This window comes from Hordeum vulgare, chromosome 4H (assembly GCF_904849725.1).
Source record: "Hordeum vulgare subsp. vulgare chromosome 4H, MorexV3_pseudomolecules_assembly, whole genome shotgun sequence".
Classification (NCBI taxonomy): domain Eukaryota; kingdom Viridiplantae; phylum Streptophyta; class Magnoliopsida; order Poales; family Poaceae; genus Hordeum; species Hordeum vulgare.
Genome location: NC_058521.1, coordinates 512,320,899 through 512,335,655, shown reverse-complemented (window position 1 = coordinate 512,335,655; position 14,757 = coordinate 512,320,899).

The window sequence follows — 14,757 nt, the reverse complement described above, 5'->3', positions numbered from 1 at the left end:
GCCAGGCTTGGAAATTAAAAAGATATGGTGGTAGATGAGGAGGTGCCTGAGGAGGTTGGACTGGCCACACACCCCAACCTTCATTCTGAGCCTGTTGATTGGGAGCATCCTGAGCAGGAGGAGCTGCATTGGGAGGAGCAGCATTTTGAGCTAACCAATTATGTACCTGCTGCTGGTACAGCTGCTCAGCAGTGAGATCAGGGCCAAATTGGGGGTGGGGGTTACCATCAGGAGGAGGTGGTTCTTCTCCAGCAGGCGGGACTTCTGGTAGCAAACTGCCCCAGTCATTGCTTCTCAGAATCGTAACCTGCACTGTCCAACAATCTCTAGCCCCACCTAGCTGCCATACTACAAAACTCTTGGGAATGAGCCTCATATTAAGAACCCTAACCTTGAGCAGAACGAATTGCCTGTCCTGACGTGGGTTGTACCAAGAGATTAGAGAACCAAATCCACCTAGAGACTTGTTGATATAATACTCTGTTTGATAATCATATGGGAAACCAAAGTACATTAACCAAACTTCAGGTCCAAAGGTGGTGCTGCGACGATTCAGAGCTTCATTGTGAGGGACAAAAGTGATAAGCATATCCTCATCTTCTAGCTATAAAGGAGTAGCAATGGCTGTATCTCTCATAAAAGCATCCGTAAAACCAAATAACCCAATGCCCAGAGGATGATCAGAGGATTCGGTAGGAATGATATGGGCTTCATGCAACAGACCTTCAATCCGGGTGCGGATAGCCGCACGACGATGCAGTGGAACGTAGTGGCTTGCCTCCGCGATGACGAGGTAGTCGTGGTTGAGAGGTGGAATCGGACCAACCACCATGCCGCTTCTCACCAATCTATCAGCCGGTCCAGGTTTGACTGCAAATCCCGGTGGTAGGAACGACACCGGGTTCAGGGGGTAGTTAGCCATGGCGAGCGGAGAGGATGCTTCGAGGAATAGCAGAGGTGGCAACAATGGGCGTGGAGGAGGTGGTAGCAATGGTGGTGGTGCTGGAAGCAAAAATGACGGATGTGACAAGGCGGATGGTTGCTCTGTACGGGAAGGAGAAGAATGCGAAGCGTGGGGGGTAGAATTGGGATGTTTGGGCACCCAAACCCATTTAGTATCTTTGTCTTTCTTGCGACAAGCTCGTGCCACGTGCCCATAGACCCCACACCACTTGCATCTAATGGAACGTCGTCTCGCACCCTGTTTGGCAACCTTACACGAAACGACAGCATTTGCATGATTGATAGCAGGAGGATTAATCTCCAAGATTAGCGGAGATGCTGTCAGCAACGCGGGATTTGGCACCGATGGGCAAGCGATCACCTTATGATCAGGAGCCGAACAATAAATGCATATTAGGCGTGATAGACAGGTGCGTTGATGATGGCCCCATTGAAGGCATCTAGAGCATAAAATTAATGGCCAAATCCGAAATGTCCTCCTCCGAGTAATGAGCCTGCGCTAAATCCGCTTTGTGCTTTGCCTCGAGATCCGGCGGCCATGATTTGGCAGAAGGTGCATATTTGAACGCCGAGTATAGAAAGCATTGCGGTGGTGAGGGATACGGGACATTCAATCTAAAATGGAAACTGCCCAAAGTGATATAATCCGCGGGGGTAGATATGCCAGATTCCTCCAAATCCGCTTGGGCCAAGTAATGCTCCATTAAATGCTGCGGAGAGATTCCCGCTCTGACAGGCATTTTGAAATTCAAATTTGAATGTGTAGGCTGCTGGGGTGGAGGCTCAACAGCACCCGAGGAAGAAGCTTCATCCACATTGTTGTTGGAAAACACCATGTGATCCAGGGGAATCAAATTCGAGGAATGATGCAGCGATGATGCAGTTTGCATGGCAGCCCCATGCTTAAGAGAACGTAGATCAGCTTTGATGGCCATACTCCTCCTGGAGGAAATATCCAGTAGTTCTTCATCCGCATGCCAATGAGAATCATATTGCATAGGCCGATAAAAGCTTCCTTTGAACAGATGAAAATGGCAAACGAAATCTGGCCAAACCCTATCTTTAAGACTATAGATAAAGTGTCCCACCTTGTTATTGGCCACCGAGAAACGAAAAGCTCTAGCCGAAATCTTGCGGACACAAAACCCTGATTTGAGACCACCCAGGCAACATTGTAGAGCAATTCCCACTAAATCAGCAGACAAGGGGAAGGAGGCCGAAGAAAAGGAGACCACCAAGAAAAACTCCTTATCCCATTTGGAAGCAGAAAAATGTACCGTAGAACCAAACTTGCGCCTCACCTGATTGGCCAAAGCTATACCTGGTGAGAAATCCCAGTGCAGTAACCCATCCATCTTGAGAAACCAAGGAGATCACCATGTTTGAGGGAAAATTTTAGTGGAGAGGAGAGGAGGAGAGGTGGAGAGGAGAGGAGGAGAGGTGGAGAGGAGAGGAGGAGAGGTGGAGAGGAGAGAAGCCATCCTTTTGGGTAAACTTTATTATCTATGAATCTTATTTGAGTTTCTTCTACTCTCTTATGTGCATGATTTCATATCCTTGTAATTCTCTTTGAGTTGTGGGTTTTGTTTGGCCAACTTGATCTATGATTCTTGCAATGGGAGAAGTGCTTGGTTTTGGGTTCATACCGTGCGGTGACCTCATCCAGTGACAGAAGGGGTAGCGAGGCACGCATTGTGTTGTTGCCATCAAGGGTAAAAAGATGGGGTTTACATCATTGGTTTGAGTTTATCCCTCTACATCATGTCATCTTGCTTAAGGCGTTACTCTGTTCGTCATGAACTCAATACACTAGATGCATGCGGGATAGAGATCGATGTGTGGAGTAATAGTAGTAGATGCAGAAAGTATCGGTCTACTTGTTTCGGACGTGATGCCTATATGTATGATCATTGCCTTAGATATCGTCATGACTTTGCGCGGTTCTATCAATTGCTTGACAGTAATTTGTTCACCCACCGTAATATTTTCTATTTTGAGAGAAGCCTCTAGTGAACACTATGGCCCCCGGGTCTACTTCACACCATATTTTCAGCCTTACACTTTTACTTCGTTGCACTTTCCGCCTTCAGATCTCACTTTGCAATCAATCTTGAAGGGATTGACAACCCCTTTATAGCGTTGGGTGCAAGATCGTTTGTGTTTGCGCAGGTACTCTGGACACTTGGCTTGATTCTCCTACTGGATTGATACCTTGGTCCTGAAACTGAGGGAAATACTTACTGCTCCTGTGCTGCATCACCCTTTCCTCTTCAAGGGAAAAAACAACGCAAGCTCAAGAGGCAGCAAAAGGATTTCTGGCACCGTTGCCGGGGAGGATCAAGTTCTAAGTGAAGCTCATCCAAGTAAGTGTCGCAAACTCATCTCTTGCATTTACTTTTTTGCCTCTCGTTTTCCTCTCCCCCACTTCTGAAAAACAAAAATTTACAAAAATATTTGCCTTTTTCGTTCACCCTTTTCTCTCGCTTGCTTGCTGTTCGCTTGTGTGCTTGTTTGTTTGATGAAGTCACCATAAATGAAAACACCAAACTTTGTGACTTCTCGAATACTAATAATAATGATTTTATTAGTACTCCGATTGCTCCTGCCACTAGTGCGGAATCATACGAAATCAATGCTGCTTTGCTGAATCTTGTTATGAAAGAGCAATTTTCCGGCCTTCCTAGTGAAGATGCCGCATCCCATCTTAATACCTTTATTGAGCTTTGCGATATGCAAAATAAGAAATATGTGGATAATGATATGATTAAATTGAAGCTTTTTTCCTTTCTTGTTGCGAGATCGAGCAAAAACTTGGTTTTCATCTTTGCCCAAAAATAGTATTGATTCTTGGAACAAGTGCAAAGATGCTTATATATCCATGTATTTTCCGCTGGCTAAGATTATCTCTCTCCGTAATGATATCATGAATTTTAATAAATTTGATCATGAAAATGTTGCACAATCTTGGGGGAGAATGAAATTGATGATTATAAATTGTCCCGCTCATGGCTTGAGTCTTTGGATGCTTATACAAATCTTCTACGCTGGCTTGAATTTCGCTTCTAGAAATATCTTGGACTCCGCCTCAGGTGGAACGTTCATGTAAATCACATTAGGAGAAGCCACAAAACTCCTAGACAATATCATGACAAACTAGTCTCAGTGGCACACTGAAAGGTCACCTACTAGTAAGAAGGTACACGCTATAGAAGAAATTAACTCATTGAGCGCTAACTTGGATGAGTTAATGAATTTGGTTGCTTGTAGAAGTGCTCCTTTAGATCCTAATGATATGCCCTTGTCTTCCTTGATTGAGAGTAGCAATGCGAGCTTGGACGTTAATTTTGTTGGTAGGAATAATTTTGGCAACAACAATGCTTTTAGAGGAAACTATGTTCCTAGGCCTTTTCCTAGTAACACCTCTAATAACTTTGGCAACTCCTACGAAAATACTTATGGAAATTACAATAAATTACCCTCTGATCTAGAGAGTAATATCAAAGAGTTTATCAACTCGCAAAAGATTTTCAATGCGTCCATAGAGGAAAAACTAGTCAAAATTGATGATTTGGCTAGGAGCATTGATAGAATGTCTATTGATATTGATGCTTTGAAAGTTAGATGTGCTCCTCCCAAGATCAATATGGATGAAACTTTGAAAGCTATGCGTGTTTCCATGAATGAGAGCAAAGAAAGAACTGCCCAAATTTGTGCTAGACATGAATGACTTAAAAAGGCGTGTTCTCGTGATAAGAATCACGAAGATCTTAAAGTGCTTGGTGTGACTCCCATTGAATCCTTGTTTTCTTGTGTCAAACCTAATAATGATGGGGCTGGATATGAATCCACTTTGGTTGAAAAATGCCCCAATGATTCGGAGTCCATCTATCTTGATGCTAAAAGCATTGAAAGTGGAGTAGAAGATATCAAAACTTTGAGTAGTAATGAAACTACTACTTTGGATTTCAAGGAATTCAATTATGATAGTTGCTCCTTGATTGAATGTATTTCCTTGATGCAATCCATGCTAAACTCTCGACACGCTTATAGCCAAAACAAGGCCTTTACCGATCATATCGTCGAAGCTATGATAAAATCTCTTGAAGAGAAACTTGAGTTGGAAATTTCTATTCCTAGAAAGCTTCACGATGAGTGGGAACCTACTATCAAAATCAAAATCAAAAACTATGAATGCAATGCTTTGTGTGATTTGGGTGCTAGTGTTTCCCCGATTCCAAAGTCTTTATGTGATGTTCTAGGCTTTAATGAGATTGAGGAGTGCTCTCTTAATTTGCATCTTGCGGATTCTACTGTCAAGAAACCCATGGGAAGGATCAATGATGTTCTTATTATTGCAAATAGGAACTATGTACCCGTGGATATCATTGTGCTTGATATTGATAGCAATCCTACATGCCCTATCATTCTTGGTAGACCTTTCCTAAGGACTATTGGTGCTATCATCGATATGAAGGAAGGGAATATTAGATTTCAATTTCCTTTAAAGAAGGGCATGGAGCATTTTCCTAGAAATAAAATAAGATTGCCTTATGAATCCATGATGAGGGCTACTTATGGTTTGAGTACCAAAGACGACTATACGTGATTCCATCACCTTATGCCTAGCTAAGGGCGTTAAACAATAGCGCTTGTTGGGAGGCAACCCAGTGAATTTATATTTTTATTTCTGTTTTATTGCGTCCACACCATCATAATTCTGTTATGATTGTGTTTTTTGTGTTTCGTTTTGTGTGTGAGCCAAGCAAAACCTTTATGACTACTTTGGTGTTGGTTATTTGATCCTGCTGGAAAAAGACAGAAACTTTTCGCTCACGAAATTATTTTTCATTTTTATTCAGAAAGAGTTTTTGGGTTGATTCTTTTTGCTTCTGGTTGATATGCCTTTTGCCCAAGCTGTAGTAATTGTTCTGAATTTTTGAGGTATCAGAAGTATACGAAGTATACAGATTGCTACAGACTGGTCTGTTTTTGACAGATTCTGTTTTTGTTGTGTTGGTTGCTTGTTTTGATGAAACTATGGATAGTATCGGGGGGGGGGGGGGTACTAGCCATGGAAAAGTGAGAATACAGTAATCTAACACCAATAGAAATCAAGATTGCTACAGTACCTAAAGAGGTGGTAGTTGATACGTCCGTTTTGCATGATGCTTTCATGTTGATATTTATCACTTTATGGACTGTTATTATACTTTGTGGTACCATACTTATGCCTTTTCTCTCTTATTTTGCAAGGTTCATTTGAAGAGGGAGAATACCGGCAGCTGGAATTCTGGACTGGAAAAGGAGCAAGTCTGAGTCCTCTATTCTGCGCAACTCCAAATGCCCTGAAAATCAACGTGGAATTTTTTGGGAATATATAAAAAATATTGGGCGAAAGAAGTACCAGAGGAGAGCTGCCAGGGGCCCACAAGCCTGGTGGTTGCGGCCTACCCCCCTGGCCGCGGCAACAGGGCTTATGGGCACCCTGTTGGCCCACTGCCCCCCTCTTTTGCTATATGAAGGGTTTCGTCTGGGAAAAATTCAGGGTGGAGCTTTTTCGTGGATTCTCCACAGCCACGAGGGGGAACTTGAGCATAACCAATCTAGAGCTCCGGCAGGACGATCCTGCCGGGGAAACTTCCCTCTCGGAGGGGGAAATCGTCGCCATCGTCATCACCAACACTCCTCTCATCGGAGGGGACTTGTCTCCATCAACATCTTCATCAACATCATCTCTTCTCCAAACCCTAGTTCATCTCTTGTAACCAATCTCCGTCTCGCGACTCCGATTGGTACTTGTAAGGTTGCTAGTAGTGTTGATTACTCTTTGTAGTTGATGCTAGTTGGATTACTTGGTGGAATAGTTTATGTTTAGATCCTTGATGCTATTCATTACACCTCTGATCATGACTATGAAAATGCTTTGTGAGTAGTTACTTTTGTTTTGAGGACATGGGATAAGTCTTGCTATTAATAGTCATGTGAATTTGGTATTCGTTCGGTATTTTGATATGCTGTATGTTCTCTTTTCCTCTAGTGGTGTTATGTGAACATCGGCTACATAACACTTCACCATATTTGGGCCTAGAGGAAGGCATTGGGGAGTAGTAAGTAGATGATGGGTTGCTAGAGTGACAGAAGCTTAAACCCCAGTCTATGCGTTGCTTCGTAAGGGGCTGATTTGGATCCACTAGTTTAATGCTATGGTTAGACGTTGTCTTAATTCTTCTTTCATAGTTGCGGATGCTTGCGAGAGGGGTTAATCATAAGTGGGATGCTTGTCCAAGTAAGGGCAGTACCCAAGCGCCGGTCCACCCACATATCAAACTATCAAAGTAACGAACGCGAATCATATGAACATGATGAAACTAGCATGACAGAAATTCCCATGTGTCCTCGGGAGCGTTTTACTTCATATAAGACTTTGTTCAGACTTGTCCCTTGCTACAAAAGGGATTGGGCCACTTTGCTGCACTGTTTCTATTACTTGTTACTTGTTACTTTTCACCTGCTACGTTTCACCTCACTACACCATCACTTGTTACCGCTACTTTCAGTGCTTGCAGTTATTACCTTGCTGAAAACCGTTTATCACAGCCTTCTGCTCTTCGTTGGGTTCGACACTCTTACTTATGGAAAGGACTAGATTGATCCCCTATACTTGTGAGTCATCAGTAGTTTGTTTGCTTGTGCTAATGATATCACGAGTTTCTGTTTAAGTTTTGTGTTGTGAAGTTTTCAAGTTTTGGGTGATGTTCTCATGGACAAAGGGATAAAGAGTGGAAAGATCTCAAGCTTGGGGATGCCCAAGGCATCCCAAGCCAAATTCAAGGACACCAAAAAGCCTAAGCTTGGGAAAGCCTCGGGAAGTCATCCCCTCTTTCGTCTTCAATCCATCGATAACATTAGTTGGAGCTATATCCTTATTCACCACATGATATGTGTTTTGCTTGGAGCGTCTTGTATCATAGGAGTCTTTTCTTTTTGTTGTGTCACAATCATCCTTGCTGCACACCTTTTGAGAGAGACAAACACTCATCATGAATTTGCTAGAATACTCTTTGTGCTTCACTTATATCTTTTGAGCTAGGCAATGTTGCTCTATGTGCTTCATTGAGATCTTTTAGAGCACGGCGGTGTGTAACTTGGTAGTTGACTTGTGCTATGAAAGTAGTCCCAAAGGTGATAGGTATCCAAAGAGGATACAATAAACTTCCATCTTCATGTGCATTGAGTAGAAAGAGAAGTTTGATTCCTCTCAATTACTTTTTGAGACGTGGATTTGGTAATATTAAGAGTTATGTTAGTAGGGTGTTGTGAATCTAGAAATACTTTTGTTGAAGTTAGTGATTCCCGTAACATGCACGTATGGTGAAATGCTATGTTAGGAAGTCGGAGCATAATTGATCTATTGATTGTCATCCTTTGTGTTGTGGTCGGGATCGCGCGATGGTTAACACCTACCAACCCTTCCCCTAGGAGTATGCGTTTAGCACTCTGTTTTGATTACTAATAAAAACTTTCGCAATAAGTATGTGAGATCTTCATGACTAATGTGAGTCCATGGTATAGATGCACTTTCACCTTCCACCATTGCTAGCCTCTCTAATACCGTGCAATTTTCGCTGGTGCACAAACCCACCATATGCCTTCCTCAAAACAACCACCATACCTACCTACTATGGCATTTTCATAGACATTCCGAGATATATTGCCATGCAACTCACATCCCGGTACACTGCCGGAGGCATTTCCTATAGAGTCATCATCGTTCTAAGCTTTGAGCTGTGAGTAAATAAAAGTGTGATGATCATCATTATTAGAGCATTGTGCCATGTGAGAAAAAAAAGAGGCTAAAGTTGCCCACAAAAAAAGAGATACGGAAAGAGGCCAAAGAGCCCAAACAAAAAAAAGAGAAAAAGAGAGAAGGGACAATGCTACTATCTCTTTCCACACTTGTGCTTCATAATAGCACCATGTTCTTCATGATTGACAGCCTCTTGTTTTGTCACCACCATATGCTAGTTGGAATTTTCATTATATAACTTGTCTTGTATATTCTGATGATGGGCTTCCTCAAAAATTGCCCTAGGTCTTCGTGAGCAAGCAAGTTGGATGCACACCCACTAGTTCTCCTTTTGAGCTTTCACATACTTATAGCTCTAGTGCATCCGTTGTATGGCAATCCCTACTCATTCACATTGATATCTATTAATGGGCATCTCCATAGCCCTTTGATACGCTGAGTCAATGTGACCATCTCCTCCTTTTTGTCTCACAACCTCCACCACACTCTATTCCACCATACTGCGATATCCATGGCTCACGCTCATGTATTGCGTGAGAGTTGAAAAAGGTTTGAAAAAGTAAGAGTGTGAAAACAATTACTTGGCCAATACCGGGGTTGTGCATGATTTAAATTAGTTGTGCGGGGATGATGGAGCATAGCCAGACTATATGATTTTGTAGGGATAACTTTCTTTGGCCTTGTTATTTTGAAAGTTCATGATTACTTTGCTAGTTTGCTTGAAGTATTATTGTTTTCATGTCAATAGCAAACTATTGTTTTGAATCTTACGGATCTGAACATTCATGTCACATGAAAGAAGTTACAAATGACAACTATGCTGGGTAGCATTCCACATCAAAAATTCATTCTTTATCACTTCCCTACTCGAGGACGAGCAGGAGTTAAGCTTTGCGATGCTTGATACGTCTCCAACGTATCTATAATTTTTGATGGTTCCATGCTATTATCTTGTCAAACTTTGGATGTTTTGTATGCCTTTTATATCTTTTTTGGGAGTAACTTATTAACTTAGTGCCAAGTGCCAGTTCCTGTTTTCCATGTTTTTGACCCTTTTCAGAGGAGGATTTTAAACGGTGTCCAAACGGAATAAACTTCCGAAAAGGTTTTTTCCGGAACAGAAGATACGCACGGGATGGGGAACCAAGGAAGAGGCCACCAGGGGAGGCCACAAGCCCCCTTTGCGCGGCCAGGGGGCGCCGTGCCTAGCAGGCTTGTGGGCCCCCTATGGCTCGTCTGCCCTACCTCTTCCGCCAATAAATTCCTGAAAAATCCAAAACTGCGTGAGAGATCCACGAAAATACTTTTCCGCCGCCGCAAGCATCTGTCTCCGCCAGATCTCATCTGGGGCACGTTCTGGTGCCCTGCCAGAGGGGGATTCGGATACATAGGGCTTCTTCATCAACACCATGACCTCTCCGATGATGCGTGAGTAGTTCACCATAGACCTTCGGGTCCATAGCTAGTAGCTAGATGGCTTCTTCTCTCTCTTGGATCTTCAATACAAAGTTCTCCATGATCTTCATGGAGATCTATCCGATGTAATCTTCTTTTGCGGTGTGTTTGTCGAGATCCGATGAATTGTGGATTTATGATCAGATTATCTATGAATCTTGTTTGAGTCTCTTATGATCTCTTATATGCATGATTTCATATCCTTGTAATTCTCTTCGAGTTGTGGGTTTTGTTTGGCAACTTGATCTATGATTCTTGCAATGGGAGAAGTGCTTGGTTTCGGGTTCATACCGTGCGACAACCTCACCCAGTGACAGAAGGGGTAGCGAGGCACCCATCGTGTTGTTTCCATCAAGGGTAAAAATATGGGGTTTTCATCATTGGTTTGAGTTTATCCCTCTATATCATGTCATCTTTCTTAAGGCGTTACTCTGTTCGTCATGAACTCAATACACTAGATGCATGCTGGATAGTGGTCGATGTGTGGAGTAATAGTAGTAGATGCATAAAGTATCGGTCTACTTGTTTCGGACGTGATGCCTATATGTATGATCATTGCCTTAGATATCGTCATGACTTTGCGCGGTTCAATCAATTGCTCGACAGTAATTTGTTCACCCACCGTAATATTTGCTATTTTGAGAGAAGTCTCTAGTGAACACTATGGCCCCCGGGTCTACTTCACACCATATTTTCAGCCTTACACTTTTACTTCGGTGCACTTTCCACCTTCAGATCTCACTTTGCAATCAATCTTGAAGGGATTGACAACCCCTTTACAGAGTTGGGTGCAAGCTCGTTTGTGTTTGCGCAGGTAATCTGGACACTTGGCTTGATTCTCCTACTGGATTGATACCTTGGTTCTCAAACTGAGGGAAAATACTTACTGCTCCTGTGCTGCATCACCCTTTCCTCTTGAAGGGAAAAACCAACGAAAGCCCCTGGGGCTCTTCTGGCTTGGCTCCCAAGTCCCCCGATCTTCTTCCGTTCCAGAAAAATCTTTTCGGGGATTTTCTTCCGTTTGGACTCCGTTTCAAAATCTCCTGTGAAAGGGGTCAAACACATGAAAAAACAGGAATTGGCACTTGGCACTGAATTAATAAGTTAGTCCCAGAAAATAAATAAAAGGCATGCAAAACATCCAAAGTTTGACAAGATAATAGCATGAAACCATCAAAAATTATAGATACGTTGGAGACGTATCAAGCATCCCCAAGCTTAACTCCTGCTCGTGCTCGAGTAGGGAAGTGAAGAAGAATGAATTTTTGATGTGGAATGCTACCTAGCATAGTTGTCCTTTGCAACTTCTTTCACGTGGCATGAATGTTTAGATCCGTAAGATTCGAAACAATAGTTTTCTATTGACATGAAAATAGTAATACTTCAAGCAAACTAGCAAAGTAATCATGAAGTTTCAAAATAACAAGGCCAAAGAAAGTTATCCCTACAAAATCATATAGTCTGGCTATGCTCCATCATCCTCACACAACTAATGTAAATCATGCACAACCCTGGAATTGGCCAAGTAATTTTTTTCGCACTCTTACTTTCTCAAGCTTTTTATAACTATCACGCAATACATGAGCGTGAGCCATGGATATATCACTATAGGTGGAATTGAGTGTGGTGGTGGTTGTGAGACAAAAAGGAGGAGATGGTCACACTGACTCGGCATATCAATAGACTATGGATATGCCCATTAATAGATATCAATGTGAATGAGTAGGGATTGCCATACAAGAGATGCACTAGATCTATAAGTATGTGAAAGCTCAAGAGGAAAACTAGTGGGTGTGCATCCAACTTGCTTGCTCACGAAGACCTAGGGCAATTTTGAGGAAGCCCATCATTGGAATATACAAGCCAAGTTATACTATGAAGATTCCCACTAGTGTATGGTAGTGACAAAGCAAGAAGCTCTCAATCATGAAGAACATGGTGCTAACATGAAGCACAAGTGTGGAAAAAGATAGTAGCATTGTCCCTTCTCTTTTTTTTATTTGGGCTCTTAGGCCTCTTTTTTATTTTCTCTTTTTTGTTTTTGTTTTTGGGCTCTTTGGCCTCTTTTTTATTTTTTTTATTTCCTCACATGGGACAATGCTCTAATAATGATGATCATCACACTTTTTAGTTACTCAAAGCTCAAAGATCACAATGATGACGACTCCATAGGAAATGCCTCCGGCAGTGTACCTGGATGTGCAACGATCTAGTATGATCATGCAATGGCTATATGAGAGTGACGACACAAGTCATGAGACGGAACGGTGGGAGTTGCATGGCAATATATCTCGGAATGGCTATGAAAATGCATAGTAGGTAGGTATGGTGGCTGTTTTGAGGAAGGAATTTGGTGGGTTTGTGCACCGGCGAGAATTGCACGGCGCTAGAGAGGCTAGCAATGGTGGAAGGTGAAAGTGCATCTATACCATGGACTCAACATTAGTCATAAAGAACTCACATACTTGTTGCAAAAGTCTTTATTAGTAATCGAAACAAAGTGCTAAACGCATACTCCGAGGGGAAGGGTTGGTAGGTGTAAACCATCGCGCGATCCCGACCTCAACACAAAGGATGACAATCAATAGATGAATTATGCTCCGACTTCCTAACATAGCGGTTCACCATACGTGCATGCTACGGGAATCACTAACTCCAACACAAGTATCTCTAGATTCACAACACCCTACTAACATAACTTTTAATATTACCGAATCCACGTCTCAAAACTAATCGAGAGGAATCAAAACTTCTCTTTCTACTCAATGCACATGAAGATGAGGTTTTTGCATCCTCTTTGGGTACCTAGCACATGTGACTACTTTCATAGCATAAGCCAACTACCAAATCACGCACTGCCGTGCTCTAAAGATATAAGTGAAGCACAAGAGCAAAAGTATCTAGCTCAAAAGATATAAGTGAAGCACAATGAGCAAAATTATCTAGCTCAAAATATATAACTTAAGCACAAGAGAAAAAGTATCTAGCTCAAAATCTATAAGTGAAGTACAAGAGCAAAAGTATCTAGCTCAAAATATATAAGTGAAGCACAATGAGCACTCTAGCAAAATCACGATGAGTGCATGTCTCTCTCTCTCTCAAAAAGGTGTGCAACAAGGATGTTCTGACACAAAAAAAGTAAAAGACTCCTAAGATACAAGACGCTCCAAGCAAAACACATATCATGTGGTGAATAAAAATATAGCTCCAAGTAATGTTACCGATGGATTGAAGACGAAAGAGGGGATGCCTTCCCGGGGAATCCCCAAGCTTAGGCTTTTTGGTGTCCTTGAATTTGGCTGGGGGGGCCTTGGGCATCCCCAAGCTTGAGCTCTTTCCACTCCTTATCTCTTTGTGTTGGAATTATGCCCTAGAGGCAATAATAATAAAAAAATGCTCTACAGGTATCTCCGAAGGTGTTAGTTGAGTTAGTATGGATCAAGACTGGGATTTGTCACTCCGTGTGACGGAGAGGTATCTCGGGGCCCACTCGGTAATAAAACATCACACACAAGCCTTGCAAGCAATGTAACTTAGTGTAAGTTGCGGGATCTTGTATTACGGAACGAGTAAAGAGACTTGCCAGTAAACGAGATTGAAACAGGTATGCGGATACTGACGATCGAATATCGGGCAAGTAACATACCGAAGGACAAAGGGAATGACATACGGGATTATATGAATCCTTGGCACTGAGGTTCAAACGATAAGATCTTCGTAGAATATGTAGGATCCAATATGGGCATCCAGGTCCCGCTATTGGATATTGACCGAGGAGTCTCTCGGGTCATGTCTACATAGTTCTCGAACCCGCAGGGTCTGCACACTTAAGGTTCGACGTTGTTTTATGCGTATTTGAGTTATATGGTTGGTTACCGAATGTTGTTCGGAGTCCCGGATGAGATCAAGGATGTCACGAGGGTTTCCGGAATGGTCCAGAAACGAAGATTGATATATAGGATGACCTCATTTGATTACCGGAAGGTTTTCGGAGTTACCGGGAATGACGAATGGGTTCCGGGAGTTCACCGGGGGGGGGGGGGCAACCCACCCCGGGGAAGCCCATAGGCCATGAGGGTGGTGCATCAGCCCTTAGTGGGCTGGTGGGACAGCCCAAAAGGGCCCTATGCACCATACAAAGAAAAATCAAAGAGAAAGAAAAAAAAAAGGGAGGTGGGAAGGGAAGGAAGGACTCCCACCCACCAAACAAAGTCCAACTCGGTTTGGGGGGGGGGACCTTCCCCCTTGGACTCGGACGACCCCCTTGGGGCTCCTTGAGCCCCAAGGCAAGGTCCCCTCCCTCCCACCTATATATACGGAGGTTTTAGGGCTGATTTGGAATGACTTTTCCACGGCAGCCCGACCACATACCTCCACGGTTTTTCCTCTAGATCGCGTTTCTGCGGAGCTCGGGCGGAGCCCTGCTGAGACAAGGTCATCACCAACCTCCGGAGCGCCGTCACGCTGCCGGAGAACTCTTCTACCTCTCCGTCTCTCTTGCTGGATCAAGAAGGCCGAGATCATCGTCAAGC